Here is a 17,405-nt window from a genome sequence, read left to right on the forward strand (position 1 = left end):
CCAGGAAATGACAGTAGAATAAAATTGTAGAATGATGCTATTCATGTGGCCATTTTATTATCAGGGATTTTGGGTGTCTCTTCAGAGCATTTGAGCTTGACAGCAATTCTCCACCTTGTAGATCTTCTTGAACTATTGTTTCTGCCTATCCAGTGGGATTGGCCCAAATTTACTGAAAGTCTAGCTTCAGTTTCTAGAAGTCAGTAAATTCTAAGAGAAGTGGCAGTTTGGGGCCATTGGTGAAGACGTCAGATAAAGTGAATTTTTACTTTGGGCTCAGGTACCAGCTGTACACTAAAGGACTGAAACTACTCTTTTGAAATAAGGAGGAGGACCACCTAGGAGACATCACCCTGATCTGACACCTTTCACCAAAGATTCAGGAAAGAAGACAGAGAAATCCTAGGGTTTTATATCTGAATGGATTCTTTTTTTTTTTTAGCCTTAAAAAATGTTAATTGAAGAATAAAAAACTATAGGAAAATGTACATGGTATAATTGTACAGATAAATGAATTACCAAGAAAAAAAATAAAGTGAACATAACCATATAAACACCAAGAATTCAAACAAAATATTATGAACACCTGAAATCCCCCTTAAAGGCCCATCCTCTATTATTACTCCCCTCCTCAAAAGTAGCCCCATCCTGACTTCTTTTTATTTTTTTGTTTTAAAAATTTTATTATAGTTGATTTACAATGTTGTGTTAATTTTTTTCTGCACAGCAAAGTGACTCAGTTACCTATCTATCTATCTATTCTTTTTTATATTCTTTTCCATTATGATTTGTCACAGGATATTGAATACACTTCCCTGTGCTCTACAGTAGGACCTTGTTGTTTATCCATCCTATATATAATACTTTGCCTCTGCTAATCCCAAACTCCCAATCCTTCCCTCCCCTACCCGCCCCGGCTTGGCAACCGCAAGTCTGTTCTCTATATCTGTGAGTTTGTCTTTGTTTCATAGATATGTTAATTTGTATCATATTTTATTTATTTGTTTGTTTTTAATTAATTAATTAATTTTTGGCTGCGTTGGGTCTTTCTCGCTGCACGTGGGCTTTCTCTACTTGCGGCAAGTGGGGGCTACTGTTTGTTGCGGTGCACGGGCTTCTCATTGTGGTGGCTTCTCTTGTTGCGGAGCACAGGTTCTAGGCACGCGGGCTTCACTGGTTGTGACTCATGGGCTCTAGAGCATAGGCTCAGTAGTTATGGCGCATGGGGTTAGTTGCTCTGTGGCATGTGGGATCTTCCTGGACCAGGGCTTGAACCTGTGTCCCCTGCATTGGCAGGTGGATTCTTAACCACTGTGCCACCAGGGAAGTCCCTGTATCGTATTTTAGATTCCACATATAAGTGATATTTTATGATATTTGTCTTTTTCTTTCTGACTTACTTCACCTAGTATGATAATCTCTAGGTCCATCCAGGTTGCTGCAAATGGCACTATTTCATCCTTTATGATGGCTGAGTAATATTCCATTATATATGTATATGTATAATATAAAAAATATATATATATTTATCACATTTTCTTTATCTATTAATCTGTTGATGGACATTTAGATTGCTTCCATGTCTTGGCTATTGTAAATAATGCTGTTATGAACATAGAGGTGCATGTATCTTTTCAAGTTATAGTTTTGTCCAGATATATGCCCAGAAGTGGGATTGCTGGATCATATGGCAACTCTGTTTTTAGTTTTTCTGAGGAACCTGCATACTGTTTTCCATAGTGGCTGTACCAATTTACATTCCCACCAACAGTGTAAGAGGGTTCCCTTTTTTCCACACCCTCTTCAGCATTTTTTATTTGTAGACTTTTTAATGATGGCTGTTCTGACCAGTGTGAGATGGTACCTCATTGTAGTTTTGATTTGCATTTCTCTGATAATTAGCGATGTTGAGCACCTTTTCATGTGCTTATTGGCCATCTGTATGTCTTCTTTGGAGAAATGTCTATTAAGGTCTTCTGCCCATTTTTCGATTGGATTGTTTGGTTTTTTGTCGAGTTGTGTGAGCTGTTTGTATATTTGGAAATTAAGCCCTTGTCTGTTGCATCATTTGCAAATATTTTCTCCCATTCCATATGTTGTCTTTTCGTTTTTTTTTTATGGTTTCCTTTGCTGTGCAAAAGCTTATAAATTTGATTAGGTCCCATTTGTTTATTTTTGTTTTTATTTCTATTGTCTTGGGAGACTAACCAAAGAAAACATTGGTACAATTTATGTCAGAGTATATTTTGCCTAAGAGTTTTATTGTGTCGTATCTTATGTTTAAATATTTATGCCATTTTGAGTTTATTTTTGTGCATGGTGAGAGGGTGTGTTCCAACTTCATTGATTTACATGCAGCTGTCCAACTTTCCCAGCACCACTTGCTGAAGAGATTGTCTTTTTCCCATTTTATATTCTTGCCTCCTTTGTTGAAGATTAATTGACTGTAGGTGTGTGGGTTTTTTCGGGCTTTCTGTTCTGTTCCATTGATCCGTATGTGTGTTTTGGTGCCAATACCACACTGTTCTGATTACTGTAGCTTTGTAGTGTTGTCTGAAGTCTGGGAGGGTTATTCCTCCTGCTTTGCTCTTTTTCCTCAGGATTGCTTTGGCAATTTTGGGTCTTTTATGGTTCCATACACATTTTAGGATTATTTGTTCTAGTTCTCTGAAAAATGTCATGGGCAATTTGATAGGGATCGCACTAAATCTGTAGATTGCTTTGGGCCCTGTCCTGACTTCTAACACCAAAGACAAGTTTACCATTATTACTGTAATTCATTTTATCTATTTACTTAGAAATAATTTTAACATTAAAAAAACTTTCAAAAATAAGACAAAGAACTCTCTCCTTCACTCAGATTCTCCAGTCATGAACATTTTGCCATATTTGCTTCATCATCATTTTCCCTATATATGTGTATGTTATGCATAGAAATTTCTTAATCACTTGAGAGTAGGTTATAGGAATCATTCCCCTTTACTCCTAAATTCTTAAGTGTATGTTTCCTATGAGCAAGGATACATTTCTTACATAACCACAGTACAATACTCAAAATCAGAAAATTTAACATAGGTATAATAATAATATATAAAGTATACTCCGTGTTCAAAATTCCACTAATTGTCTCAATTAAGTCTTTTATATCTAATGTTTTGTTTCTGATTCAGCATCCAATCCAGGGCCTTCTGTTTCTGGCCAAGGTAAAGTAGCAGGACTGGATTTACCTGAAAGAAAGAATCAAAAAAATGAATAACACCAGAAATGCTAAATACATGAGTAAATATAAAAGTGTTTTTCATAACTTAAATCTCCTTGAAAGATAACTGACTGCTTAAACATAAAGAGTAACAGTGTATTATAGGGTTTATAACATATGTATAAAGTAAAATGTATAATACTAGCATAAAAGCCAGGAGGGGAGAAATGAAAGCAGACCACTGGCAGGCTCTTATACTATATGTAAATGGTATAATATTACTTGAAGGTAGCCTATGATAAATTAAAGTTGTATATTACAAATGCTAAAGGAACCAAAGTTAGAAATGTATATTTTAAATGCTAAAGAAACCAAAAATAAGGAAACATTTCTAACCAATAAGCCAACAAAGATTTTTTTAATTATAAAAAAGTAGTCAATACAAATGAAGGAAGAAAAATATACATTCTTTCAAGTGCGTATGGAACATTTATCAAAATAGGCCATGTTTGGGGCAATAAAAGAAGTCTTATGAATTTAAAAACATTCAAGTCATTAAAAATATGCTCTCCCACCATATTGGAGTTAAATTATAGATTAATAACTGAATATATCTGGAAAATATAAAAATATTTGGAAACTAACACATTTCTGAATAATCCATGGGTCAGATATTTAGAAATCAAACGGGGAAATTGGAAGGTAATTTGAACTGAAAGAAAATGGAAACACAACACATCAACACTTGTGGTATGCCACTACAACTGCACTTAAATGGAAATTTATACATTATTTTTTTTTTAGAAAAGAAGAAAGTTCCCTAATGATGACCTCAGCTTCCACTTTAAGAAACTGGAAACATAAGAGCAAATGTAACCAAAAGTAAGTGCAAGAAAGGAAATAATACAGATCAGAACGTAAATCAATGAAGTAGAAAATGGGAAAATAGAGAAAAATCAGTGGACTCAAAAGCTGGTTCTTTGATAAAATAAATGAAATTGATAAACCTGTAGCCAGAGCGGTTAGGAAAAAAGAACAAACAAATGACCAATATCAGAAATGAAAGAGCTTACATCACTATAGAGTCTATAGATATTAAAAGAAAAATAAAGGATTATTATGAACATGTTTTGGGCAGTAAGAGTGGACCAAAAGAGAGACATTTTATTGATGCACAAGATTGTGGGAACTGGCAAGTCTGAAATTTGCAGGGCAGGCCAACAGGCTGGAAATTACAGTCTTGAGTCTGAAAGCAGTCTGGAGACAGAATTCCTTCCTCTTTGAAGGACCTCAGTCTTTTCTCGTAAGGCCTTCAACTAATTGGAAGAGGCCCACACATATTATGAAGAATAATCTGTTTTACTCAAAGTCTACTGACTTTGTTAATCACATTATATATATACTAATACTAATCATATATGCATTATATACATATGATTTATTATAAAGAATTGACTCACATGATTATAGAGGCTGAGAAGTCCCAAGTCAGCAAGCTGAAGACCCAGGAGATCTGATATGTAGTTCCCATCCTAGTCTGAAAGCCTGAAAACCAGGAGAGCCAATGGTGTGAGTTCCAGTCTGAGAGCAGAAGAAGACTGATGCCATAGCTCAACCAGTCAAGCAGAAGTTCTCTCTTACTCAGCCTTTTTGTTCTATTCAAGTCCTCAGTTGATTCGATGAGGCCCATTCACATTAGAGAGGGCAATCTGCTTTATTCAATCTACTGATTCAAATGCTAATCTCGTCCAAAAATATCTCACAGACACACTCAGAATAATGTTTGACAGGAACTTCCCTGGTGGTCCAGTGGTTAAGACTTCTCGCTCCCAATGCAGGGAGCCTGTGTTCGGTCCCTGATCGGGGAACTAGAGTCCGCATGCTGCAACGAAGATCCCGCAGGTGGCAATGAAGATCCCACGTGCTGCAACTAAGACCCAGTGCAGCCAAATAAATAAATTAAAAAAAAAAAACCTGTTTGACAAAATGTCTGGGCAACCTGTGGCCCAGTCAAGTTGACACAGAAAATTAACCATCACGCACATCTAAAAAAATATCTTCACAGCAACTTCTAGACTGGTATTTGACTAAGCAATTGTACTCCATAGCCTAGCCAAGTTGACACATAATACTAAGCATCATAGTCCACTCCTTGTCAATGTGGCACCTATATGTATCTCCTTAAGCCATACTTAATCTCCAAATAAAGTCACTAATGTCATATTTCCTGCTAACATGATACAACTATCCTATGTACAATAAAAAACATACTAACCTTTTCCTCAGAAGAGAATGCAAAGTCCTTGGATGATGCTGAGTCTTCCTGATATCTTGTAATTTAAATGCTGTAATGTTGAGTTAATATTTTTTGCATTATATGATAATGGGATAAAGAGGGAAGAAAACAATATACTGTACATGTGATATATATGATATGTGTTATATACACACACACACACACACACACACACACACAAAAGTACAGTTGACCCTTGAACAATGCAGGGTCTAGGGGCACTGATCCCCCACATGCAGTTGTAAGTCCGAGTATAACTTTTTTTTTTAAATTGTATTTATTTATTTTATTTTTATTTTTGGCTGTGTTGGGTCTTCATTGCTGCGCACGGGCTTTCACTAGTTGTGGAGAGTGGGGGCTACTCTTCGTGGTGGTGTGAGGGTTTCTCATTGCAGTGGCTTCTCTTGTTGCAAAGCACGGGCTCTAGGCATGCGGGCTTCAGTAGTTGTGGCTCATGGGCTCAGTAGTTGTGGCTCACGGGCTCTAGAGCGCAGGCTCAGTAGTTGTGGCGCGCGGGCTTAGTTGCTTCGAGACATGTGGGATCTTCCCGGACCAGGGCTCGAATCCATGTCCCCTGCATTGGCAGGTGGATTCTTAACCACTGCACCACCAGGGAAGTCCCCTCATTGTGGTTTTAATTTGAACTCATTCTCATGTACTTATTATGTATTCATTCTAAGTTTGTGTATCTTCAGTGAAATGTCTGAGTATTTCACCCATTGTTTACCAGGTTGTCTTTCTATTATTGATTTGAAGGCATTCTTTACATATTTTGTATATGTTCTTTTTCAGATGCATGTAGTGTGAATATTTTCTCTCACTCTGTGGTGTGCTACTTTTTAAAATTATTTATTTTGCAGGAAAGTTTCAAGCACACTGTAAAACTCCTGTATTCCTTTGACTCAGATTCCCCAAGTGGCAACAGTCCAAGGAATCCCTTTTATCACATCCATCTATATGCAAATGCATTAACATTAGTCTTTTTCTGAACTATTTGAAAACAAGCTGTTGACTTGATACCCTAAACGTTTCAGTGTTTATCTCCCCCAAACAAAGGCATATACCTATATAAGCATTACAGAGACTTCCAACTCAGGAAGTCAATATTGATTCAATCCACAGATGCAATTCAAATCTCATTCACCATCACAAAAATGTTGCTTTTTTCTTGCTGGGTTAAGTTCCTTTCCAGGAACACTTTTTCAATCATTTTTAATGAGTCTTTAGTATTCCTGAATCCAGAATAATAACAGTCCTTCCCTGTCCCTCATGTCCTCGATAAGCACTGACCAATAAAAATATAATGCAAGCTGCATGTATAGTTTAAAGTATTCTAGTAGCCACATTAAAGAAAGAAGAAACAGAGAAAAAAAAGATAATTTCAATGATACCTTATCCTGGTACAAGTACGTACCCCCTGCTTTTCAAGAGTTCACTTTATGCCAATTTGCTTTTGTGAAAGACCTACATTAGTACCCATTTTTACTAGCCAAAAGAAATCCAAAGAGAATTTTTGCTTTACAAAGAAAGGTAAAAAGCAAAAATAGCATTCAGTATTTGTTTTGCATGGAGCCATTATAGATCCAGCTCATACCCCAAGCAGTGAGAGCGGCACCACCAAGCTCCTTCTCTGGGAACTACACTCAGCATCAAGCTGCCATAGCTTTGAACTGTGTCTGTGGGCATCTGTGTTTTATCTTGATTTATTTTGTGCATCCATTAGCAAAATGTATCCTCAGGTAAATTACTTCTTCACTTTATGCCATGTCAGCTTACCAAAGGTTTCAGAGGAACACTTCTTCAGAGAGCGGGGGGTACCCGTATATCAAAATATTATCATTTCAACATGTAACCAATATAAAAAATTGTTGAAATATTTCACAATCTTTTTCTTCATACCAAGGCTTTGAAATATGATGTACATTTAAACTTAAAGCACATCTCAGTTCATACTATCCACATTTCAATTGATCAGTAATTACACGTCTACTGCCCACATTGAGCAGTGCAGTCTTAGACAGTTTTTTCTTTGTTTCATTTTGTTTCTGTTTTGTTTTAGAGTACAGGCTTCTCACTCTGTAGCCTGACTCTCTCTCTGTATCTGGCTGATATTTCCTCACGACCAGTATCAGGTTATGGATTCCTGGCAGGAACACCACAAAAATGATGCATTGCCGTGCTGAGTTAGATGTTGACCTGCCCCGCCACTCATGACATTAACTCTGATAACCTGTTTTCTGAAAGAGATTGTGGAGAATTGGTATCATTTCTTCCATAAATGTTTGGTAGAATTCACTAGTGAACCCACAAGGCCTGGTGTTTTCTGTTTTGGAAGGTTATTAATTATTGATTCAATTTCTTTAATATACATAGTCCTATTCAGATGATCTCTTTCTCCTCTTTCTGGTAGATTGTGTCTGCCAACGAATTGGTCAGTTTATTTAGGTTATCAAGTTTGTGGGCAAAGGGTTGTTCTCATTATTCCTTTATACCCTTTTAATGTCCATGGGGTTATTAATGATTGCCCCTCTTTCATTTCTGATATAAGTAATTTGTGTTTTCTCTTTTTTTCTTATTTAGCCTAGATAGAGACTTATCAATTTTATTGATCTTTCAAAGAGCCAGCTTTTGGTTTCATTGATTTGTCTCTCCTGATTTCCTGATTTCTGCTCTAACTGTTATTATTTCTTTTCTTCTACTTACTGAGGATTTAATTTGCTGTTCTTTTTCTAGTTTTCTATCATGGAGGCTTAGATAATTGATTTAATATTATTCTTCTTTTCTAATATATACATTCAATGCTATAAATTTCCCCCTAAGTATCATTTTTGTGGCATCCCACAGATTTTAATAAGTTGTATTTTCATTTTAATTTAGTTCAAAATATTTTAAAATTTCTCTTGATATTTCTTCTTTGACCCATGTATTGGTTAGAAGTATGTTGTTTAATCTCCAAGTGTTTGGCAATTCTCCAGCTTTCTTTCTGTTATTGATTTCTAGTTTAATTCCATGGTGTTCTGTGAGCATACACTGTATGATTTCTGTTCTTTTAAATGTGTTAAGGTGTGTTTTATGGCCCAGAATGTGGTTTATCTTGGTGAATGTTCCATGTGAACTTGAGAAGAATGTGTACTCTTTTGATTTTGGATGAAGTAATCTCTAGATGATGCAGTTAAGATCAGCTCTATTTTTATTGATTTTCTGCTTGCTGATCTGGTCATTTCTGATAGGGGAATGTTGAAGTCTCCAACTGTAATAGTCAATTTGTCCATTTCTCCTTGCAGTTCTATCAGTTTTAGCCTCATGTAGTTTGATGTTCCATTGTTAGGTGCATATAATGTTATGTCTTCTTAGAGAATTAACTCCTTTATTATTATATAATGCCCTTCTTTTTTTAATATTTATTTATTTATTTGGCTGTGCCAGGTCTTAGTTGCAGCACATGGGCTTTTGGTTGTGGCATGTGGGATCTTTAGTTGTGGCACACAAGCTCTTAGTTGTGGCACACGGGCTCTTAGTTGCAGCATGCGGGATCTAGTTCCCTGACTAGGGATCGAACCCGGGCCCCCTGAATTGGGAGCATGGAGTCTTAGCCACTGGAACACCAGGGAAGTCCCGGTATAATGCCCCTCTTTATCCCTGAAAATCTTCCTTGCTCTTCCTTGAAGTCTGCTCTGTCTGAAATTAATATAGCTACTCCTGCTTTTTTAAAATTAGTGTTGGCATGGTATATATTTCTCCTTCCATTTACTTTTAATCTGTATGTGTCTTTATACTTAAAATGAGTTTCTTGTAAACAATATATAGTTGGGTCTTGTTTTTTTTTTTTTAATTATTTATTTATTTTATTTATGGTTGTGTTAGGTCTTCGTTTCTGCGCGAGGGCTCTCTCCAGCTGCGGCAAGTGGGGACCACTCTTGATTGCGGTGCGCGGGCCTTTCACTGTCGCAGCCTCTCTTGTTGGGGAGCACAGGCTCCAGACGCACAGGCTCAGCAATTGTGGCTCACGGGCCTAGTTGCTCCGCGGCATGTGGGATCCTCCCAGACCAGGGCTCGAACCCGTGTGCCCTGCATTGGCAGGCAGATTCTCAACCACTGTGCCACCAGGGAAGCCCTGGGTCTTGTTTTTTGATCCACTCTGAAAGTCTCCGTCTTTTAATTGGTGTAATTAGACCATTGACAAAGTGATTACTGACATAGATAGATTAATATATAACAGTTGTTACTGTTTTATGTTTGTTCTCCTTATTCTATGTTCCTTTTTTTGTCTTCCACTCTTTTCCTACACTTTTGTGGTTTCAATTGAGCATTTTATATGATTCCCTTTTCTCACCTTTCTTAGCATATCAATTCTTCTTTTTTTTCTTTTCTTAGTGGTTGCCATAGAGTTTACAATTTACATTTACAACTGATCCAAATCTACTTTCAAGTAACACTGTACTGCTTCATGGGTAGAGCAAGTACATTATAATAATAAAGTATTTCTAATTCCTCCCTCCCTTCCACTGTATCACTGCTGTCATTAATTTCACTTACACATAAGGTATAAGCATCTAGTACATTGTTGCTGTTATTATTTTGAATAAACTATCATCTATTAGATCAATTAAGATTAAGAAAAATAAAAGTTTTTATTTTACTTTCACTTATTTCTTCTCTAACATTCTTCCATTCTTTATGTTGATCTGAGTTTCTGATCTGTATACTTTTCTTCTCTCTGAAGAACTTTTAATATTTCGTGCAAAGGCAGGTCCACTGGCAACAAATTCTCTCAATTTTTGTTTGTCTGAAAATGTCTTTACTTCACCTTTACTTTGAAGTAAAGTATATTTCAAAGAATATAGACTTATTGGTGGATTTTTCCTTTCAACACTTTAAATATTTTATTCTACTTTCTTTTTTCTTGCATAGTTTTCAAGAAGTTAGATGCAATATAATTTTTGGGGGGGAGTAGTCTTTTTTCTCTTTGCTTTTCAGCTTTGGAAGTTTCTCTTGACATATCCTCAAGCTCAGATTCTTTCCTCAGCTCTACCCAGTCTACTAATGAGCCTGTCAAAGGGATTCTTCATTTCTATTACACTATTTTTGATTGCTATAATTTATTTTGATTTTTTCTAAGAATTTTCAACTTTCTGCTTATGTTACCTATCTGTTCTTGCATGTTGTCTTCCTTTTCTGATAGAACCCTTGGCATGTTAATCACAGCTATTTTAAACCTGTAGTCAATTAATTCCAACATTTATGTCATATCTGAGTCTGGTTCCGATGCCTTCAATCTCTACACACTGTGCTTTTTGACTTTTAGCATGCCTCATGATGTTTTTTTGAAAGCCAGACATGATGTACTGGGTGAAAGGAACTCCAGCAAACAGGCCTTTAGTGATGTGATGAAAAGGTATGTGGGGAGAGGAAGTGTTCTGTAGTCCTATGATGAGGTCTCAGTCTTTTGATGAACATATACCCCTGGACTGTGAACTTCACCAGTGCTTCTCAGTTATTTTCTACTCTCTTATGTGGGACAGGATAGCTAGGGTGGGCTGGAGTTGGGTATTCCCCTTCCCCCTGCATCAGTTAGGCTCTGATAAAACCCCAATAGGTTAGGCTCTGGTAAAATGGTTTCTTTTGAGGGAAGGTTTTGTTCAGAAGACTGGCATGCTCTGGCATATTTCAAAATGTTTACTTTTCTCCTTCCTTTGCTAGAAGCATGAGGGAATTTTTCTCCAATATTCACTGTGAGAATCTGGTAGAGTTTCTGGAGATCTCCCAAAACCGGGTGCCCTCTGGAATTTCTAACATTGAGCCTCCAGCAATTTCTCAATTACAGCTGAAGTTTTCCTCCCCTGGTACTGGTTCCCTTGGAGGCTTGTGCCCCAATAAGTTGTGATTCTCTATATCTACTTGTCTATCCCTTCAATTTTTGGACAGTGGTTTGTACTGTGACCTCACTTCTGTCTTGGATCTAAGAAGAATTTTTGATTTTTCAGTTTGTTCAGCTTTTTACTTATCGCTAGAACTTAGTGACAACTTCCAAGCTCCTTTCACGGTGATTTTTCTTTCTTTCTTTTTTTTTACATCCTCAAATGCTTTTTAAAGTATATTTAATTCTGTTTGGAGTAGACTTAGAGTTGTGTTTATGATTTGTGTTTTGTTTGTTGGAGGAGCTTTCCTCATTTAGTTGTGTGAAAATTATATGCTCATTTTCTGCAATATTTTATTTTCTACTTGTTCATTTTTGTGAAATTAAGGAGTTTTACATAATTCTTAGTTTAATGATATGCTTTTCTGTCAGGCCAGCCATGTCTAGGCAGTTTAGTGGGTTTATTATTTGCTCATTTTGCTGGGTAAGGAAGGGTCATTCTCTGATTTTATGGCTCTCTTTTGTTTTATAAGACCCTAAAATTTCCTCTTTTCTTTTCTTGTTTTTTTTTTTTTTTTTTTTTTTGTCTGTGCCACACGGCTTGTGGGATCTCAGTTCCCCAACCAGGGACTGAACCCAGGCCCTTCATAGTGAAAGTACAGAGTCCTAACCACTGGACTGCCAGGGAATTCCCCCTCTTTTCTTCTGTTCTTCTTCACCACCCAGTTACCAAACAACCCTTCTTCCTTACTTTTTGCTTTTTTTTTTTGTCCCCCAGAAGCTGGCATTTGGAAGACTGTCCTTTTAAGTCATCCTTTTTCCTTTAAACAGAGTCTGTCCCTTTAAACCAAATGCCAGGACCTTAGTCTGCCTATTCCTTAAATGACAAATACTTTGAAGTCCCTTACCTGCAGTCATGCTCTGATAAACCTGTTTTTTTTAATTGAAATATATTTGGCGTATAATATTATAAGTTTAAGGTATACAGTATGTTGATTTGATACATTTATATATTACAATATGATTAGCATTCATGTTGGAATAGAAACTGGTATAATCATTTTGGATAACTGTTGGGCAGTTTCCTAAAAAGTTAAACATATACCTACATGTGACCCAGTCCTTCCCTTCCTAGATGTTTACCCAAGAGTAGTGAAAGCATATGTTCATACAAAGACATATACATGAAGTTTGTAGCAGCTTTATTTTTAATAACCCAAAGCTGGAAACAATCCAGATGTCCTTCAGCAGGTGAATGGATATACAAATAATGGTAACCATAAAATGGAATACTACGTAAGAGTTGAAAAGAAACAAGCTATTGATACACATAACAACATGAATGAATCTCAGACTAATTATGCTGAGTGAATGAAGCCAGTCAAAAAAGAATGCACACTGTATGACTCTACTTATGTAAGATTACAAAAATGCAAACCATAGACTGGGTGGCTTAAGCAACAGAAAATTATTTTCTCAGATTTCTGAGGACTGGAAGTCCAAGATCAAGGTGCCAGCTAGCTTGGTATCTGGTGAGAATTTCCTCCTTGGGTTGAAGATGGCTACTTTTTCCTCATATGTCCTTTTGTCTGAGTGCATGGGGAGAGAGAGGGATTGATTTATCTTTCTTCCTCTTCTTATAAGGCTACCAGTTCTATCAGATTAGGGCCCCACTCTTATGATCTCACTTAACCTTTATCACCTCCTAAAGACTCTGTCTCCAAATACAGTTGCATTGGGGGTTAAGTCTTCAACAAATGAATTTTGAGGGGACACAATTCAGTCCATAGCAGGGACCTAGAAGGAAGGAGACTTAAATCATAATGTGTGTTTTCTATGCTGCCTAACACATTGCCACAAAATCAGTGCCTTGAAACAACACACAATTATTATAGTTTCCCTGTGCCAACAGTCCAGGTATGGGCTAGCTAAGTCCTCTGCTCAGAGTCACACAAGGCTGCAATCAAGGTGTCATCTGGGGTTAGGATCTCACCTGAGGCTTGGAGTCCTCTTCCAGATTAACATGGTTGTTAGCAAGTTCATTTTCTTGCAGCTGTAGAACTCAAGGTGGCTTGCAGCTTCGATGCCAGGATGAACGTCTCTTCATTCTTGTCTCTGATCTTTAGACTCTCTTTTAAAGGGATCACCTAATTAGGAAAGGACCAGAACGAATAAATCTCCCTTTTGATTAATTTAAATTCAAATAATTAAAGACCTTAATTACACCTGCAAAATCCCTTCATTTCTACCATAATATCCTATCACCTTTGCCATACTTTAGAAGCAAATTACAGGTCTTTAAGGATCATCTTATAATTCTCCCCAAACAAATCATGTCAGATTTTGGCCTGGGGAACCACGGATGTAGTTTCTATTGGGTTGGCCAAAATGTTCGTTCAGTTTTTTCTATAAGATGGCTCTAGTAGCGCTTAGTTGTCTTTAACTTCATTCGAAACAATTTTGTTAGATTGTATTGTGACAGCTGTCTTATCAGCATACATTTTTAAAAAACCATCAAAATTGGTGACTTTTTGTGTAGCCATTTTAATATTGAAGATGGAAGGAAAAAGCAACATTTTCGGCATATTATCCTTGATCATTTATTTCAAGAAAGGTAAAAACGCAACTGAAACGCAAAAAAAGATTTGTGCGGTGTCTGGAGAAGGTGCTGTGACTGATCGAATGTGTCAAAAGTGGTTTGTGAAGTTTCGTGCTGTAGATTTCTCGCTGGATGATGCTCCATGGTCGGGTAGACCAGTTGAAGTTGATAGCGATCAAATTGAGACATTAATTGAGAACAATCAACGTTATACCACGTGGAAGATAGTCAACATACTCAAAATATCCAAATCAAGCGTTGAAAATCATTTGTACCCGCTTGGTTATGTGAATCGCTTTGATGTTCGGGTTCCACATAAGTTAAGCGAAGAAAACCTTCTTGACCATATTTCTGCATGTGATTCTCTACTTAAACGTAAGGAAAACGTTCCTTTTTTTTTTTTTTTTTAAAGAAATTCACGTTCTTTATTTATTTATTTATTTATTTATTTATTTATTTATTTATTTATGACTGTGTTGAGTCTTCGTTTCTGTGCGAGGGCTTTCTCTAGTTGTGGCAAGTGGGGACCACTCTTCATCGCGGTGCGCGGGCCTCTCACCATCGCGGCCTCTCTTGTTGTGGAGCACAGGCTCCAGATGCGCAGGCTCAGTAATTGTGGCTCACGGGCCCAGTTGCTCCGTGGCATGTGGGATCTTCCCAGACCAGGGCTCGAACCCGTGTCCCCTGCATTGGCAGGCAGATTCTCAACCACTGCGCCACCAGGGAAGCCCCAAACGTTCCGTTTTTAAAACAAATTGTGATGGGCGATGACAAGTGGATACTGTACAATATTGTGGAATGGAAGAGATCATGGGGCAAGTGAAATGAACCACCACCAACCACACCAAAGGCCGGTCTTCACCCAAAGAATGTGATTTTGTGTATATGGTGGGATTGGAAGGGAGTCCTCTATTATGAGCTCCTTCCAGAAAACCAAACGATTAATTCCATCAAGTACAGCTCCTAATTAGAAAACTGAAAGCAGCACCCGATGAAAAGCGTCCGGAATTCGTCAACAGAAAACGCATTATCTTCTATCAGGATAGTGCAAGACCACATGTTTCTTTGATGACGAGGCAAAAACTGTTACAGCTTGGCTGGGAAGTTCTGATTCATCCATCGTATTCACCAGACATTGCACCTTCAGATTTCCATTTATTTCGGTCTTTACAAAATTCTCTTAATGTAAAAAAATTTCAATTCCCTGGAAGACTGTAAAAGGCACCTGGAACAGTTCTTTGCTCAAAAAGATAAAAAGTTTTGGGAAGATGGAATTATGAAGTTGCCTGAAAAGTGGCAGAAGGTAGTGGAACAAAACGGTGTATACGTTGTTCAATACAGTTCTTGGTGAAAATGAAAAATGTGTCTTTTATTTTTACTTAAAACCCGAACTCCAATAAAGATGTTAAAAAAAAAAAAAAAAAAAAACAAACCAAAGGAACTTTTTGGCCAACCCAGTATTTACTGATGAACGATAATTCACACATATAGACATGCAAGTATTTTTACATAATAAACGTATCACTTTTACTTACTGTTATATTTGTTTAGTACCTGCCTTATTCTCAAGATAGCTTTTAGAGGTAATTCCTACAATTGATGGATGGACAAACACAAAATATACAAGTCATATACAGAAATAACTTCTTTCACAAAAATATGCATACACACCAATTTCACTGACACAATAAATTCTTCAAACATTCACATAACCTAACTAGAAAGGACAGGCACCACTATTTGAGCACTTTCCTTATGACAGACACTGTCATATCTCCATGAATACATACCTTACATAGACTGCTCTGTTTTGTTACTGGAGTGTGTCTTTTAAAAAACAAATTCAGAATATATTTTGAACATCCCTTGTATGATTTAGTATACTTCTTCTACTTTATCGTATTTAAAGGCTGCTGCTTATTACCGTACTTTGTACAGTAATGATGATCATAATTTACCAATAAAATCTTTTGAATGTTTGTATTGACTAAACTAAACTGTGAAGGACATTCTTGATATGTCTTGAACAATTATTAGATCAGTATACACCCCAAGAAGTGGAATTACTTGAGTAAAACACTTACTCATTTAAAACTTTGATACAGACTAGCCTCTGGAGTCTTTGATGAATTATACTGACAGTAGAAAGGAATGAGAATGAACAATTTCTCAAACTCATGTAAATCCTGGATATCTTAAAATTCTGTTCCAATTTTTTGTGCCAAATATTCTTCTTCTTTAACATAGAATTTAATTTTCTCTTGATGACTTTTCTCTTTGTTCTTATTATTCATTTGCATTTTCTTTTTTGTTAAAAACCTGCTTGTGTTTAGCCTGTCTTTATTTCAATGTTGATCCCTTTATTGATTTGTAAAAGCTGCTTATTAATTAAAACAAATTACTTGTCTCTCATATCTGTAACAAATATGTTTTCCTAGTTTATTAGGTTTTAAATCTTGTTCATCCCCTCCCCCCAAGATTGAAGTGTTTAATATTTCTCTAATAAAACTTTTTGGTTATTAAACTTTGTGGTTTGTCTTTGGTATCATGCTTTCCTAATCCAAGGATTTAGTATTTTTTTAAAAAAGCTCATATGGTCTCTAAATATTCTTGAATCCATGAGAAATTTGCTTGTTGTAATATGAGGTATGTATGAATTTTTATTCCAGATGACTGACTAGTAGCCCTAACATGATTTATTAAATCTTCCATTCTTTCCTCACTGCTTTAAATATTATTTTTATTATATAGTAATTCTTAAAAACCTGCTCCTAAATTCACTAATTCCTGGAATTAATCCTCTGTGGTGTCTAACTTTTGAAAATGATGAGACTCAAATGCAATGGAACGGGTACTTTGTTCAAGCAGTTACAACAGAGAGAACAATCAAAGACAGTGTCCCCCCAAGCATGGGGATCAAGAAAGGTTTTATAGCAGAAAGAACTCTGGACAATTTTGGTAGACTTTTGTCAAGTAGGTGTTGTGATCCTGCAGAAAGGAGTTGTTTTCTTTGTAATTTAGCCTGTCTCAGTCCATTTTGTCCTGTTCTTGGAAGTGGTGACTCCAAGAAGGAATTAAGAGAAAGAGGGTCAGTCTTGGTACCTAGAGTAAAGAGGTCAGTGTAAGTGCAGGGCAGAAAATTTCACAGTTCTCCAACATGGAATCAAGACTGAATGATTTAATTTATCACAGTAGTATCATATTGGTTATAATTTGATAAGTATTATTATATTTTTTCCAACTGTTTTCTGGCCATTATCAAATTTTTCTTTCTTCTGGATAAAATGTTATTGTTCTGTAAGGTAAATAAAGTATACAAATAACAAAAAAAAATATTTAAAAATTTGCTCAGATTCTGAATTCTGGCAAAAGTATTTACATTTTCCATCTACAGAATGCATGCCTATTTATTCAAGTCTTTTTCAACGTCAAAATGCAAGGTTTATAAGCTTCT

General features: G+C 36.4%; 1 protein-coding gene across 2 annotated transcripts in view; it reads left to right on the top strand.

Moving 5' to 3' along the window:
- LOC309635857 (uncharacterized protein) overlaps positions 1-17,405 on the top strand; it is a 101,472-nt gene that overhangs the window by 63,105 nt on the left and 20,962 nt on the right. For both annotated transcript variants that reach the window (XM_082407648.1, XM_082407649.1), the window contains one exon: positions 4,004-4,081. The gene's annotated coding sequence lies outside the window, so the exon portion shown is untranslated. The remainder of the gene's footprint in view (positions 1-4,003; positions 4,082-17,405) is intronic.

This window comes from Balaenoptera borealis, assembly GCF_965194805.1.
Source record: "Balaenoptera borealis genome assembly, chromosome: 10".
Lineage (NCBI taxonomy): Eukaryota > Metazoa > Chordata > Mammalia > Artiodactyla > Balaenopteridae > Balaenoptera > Balaenoptera borealis.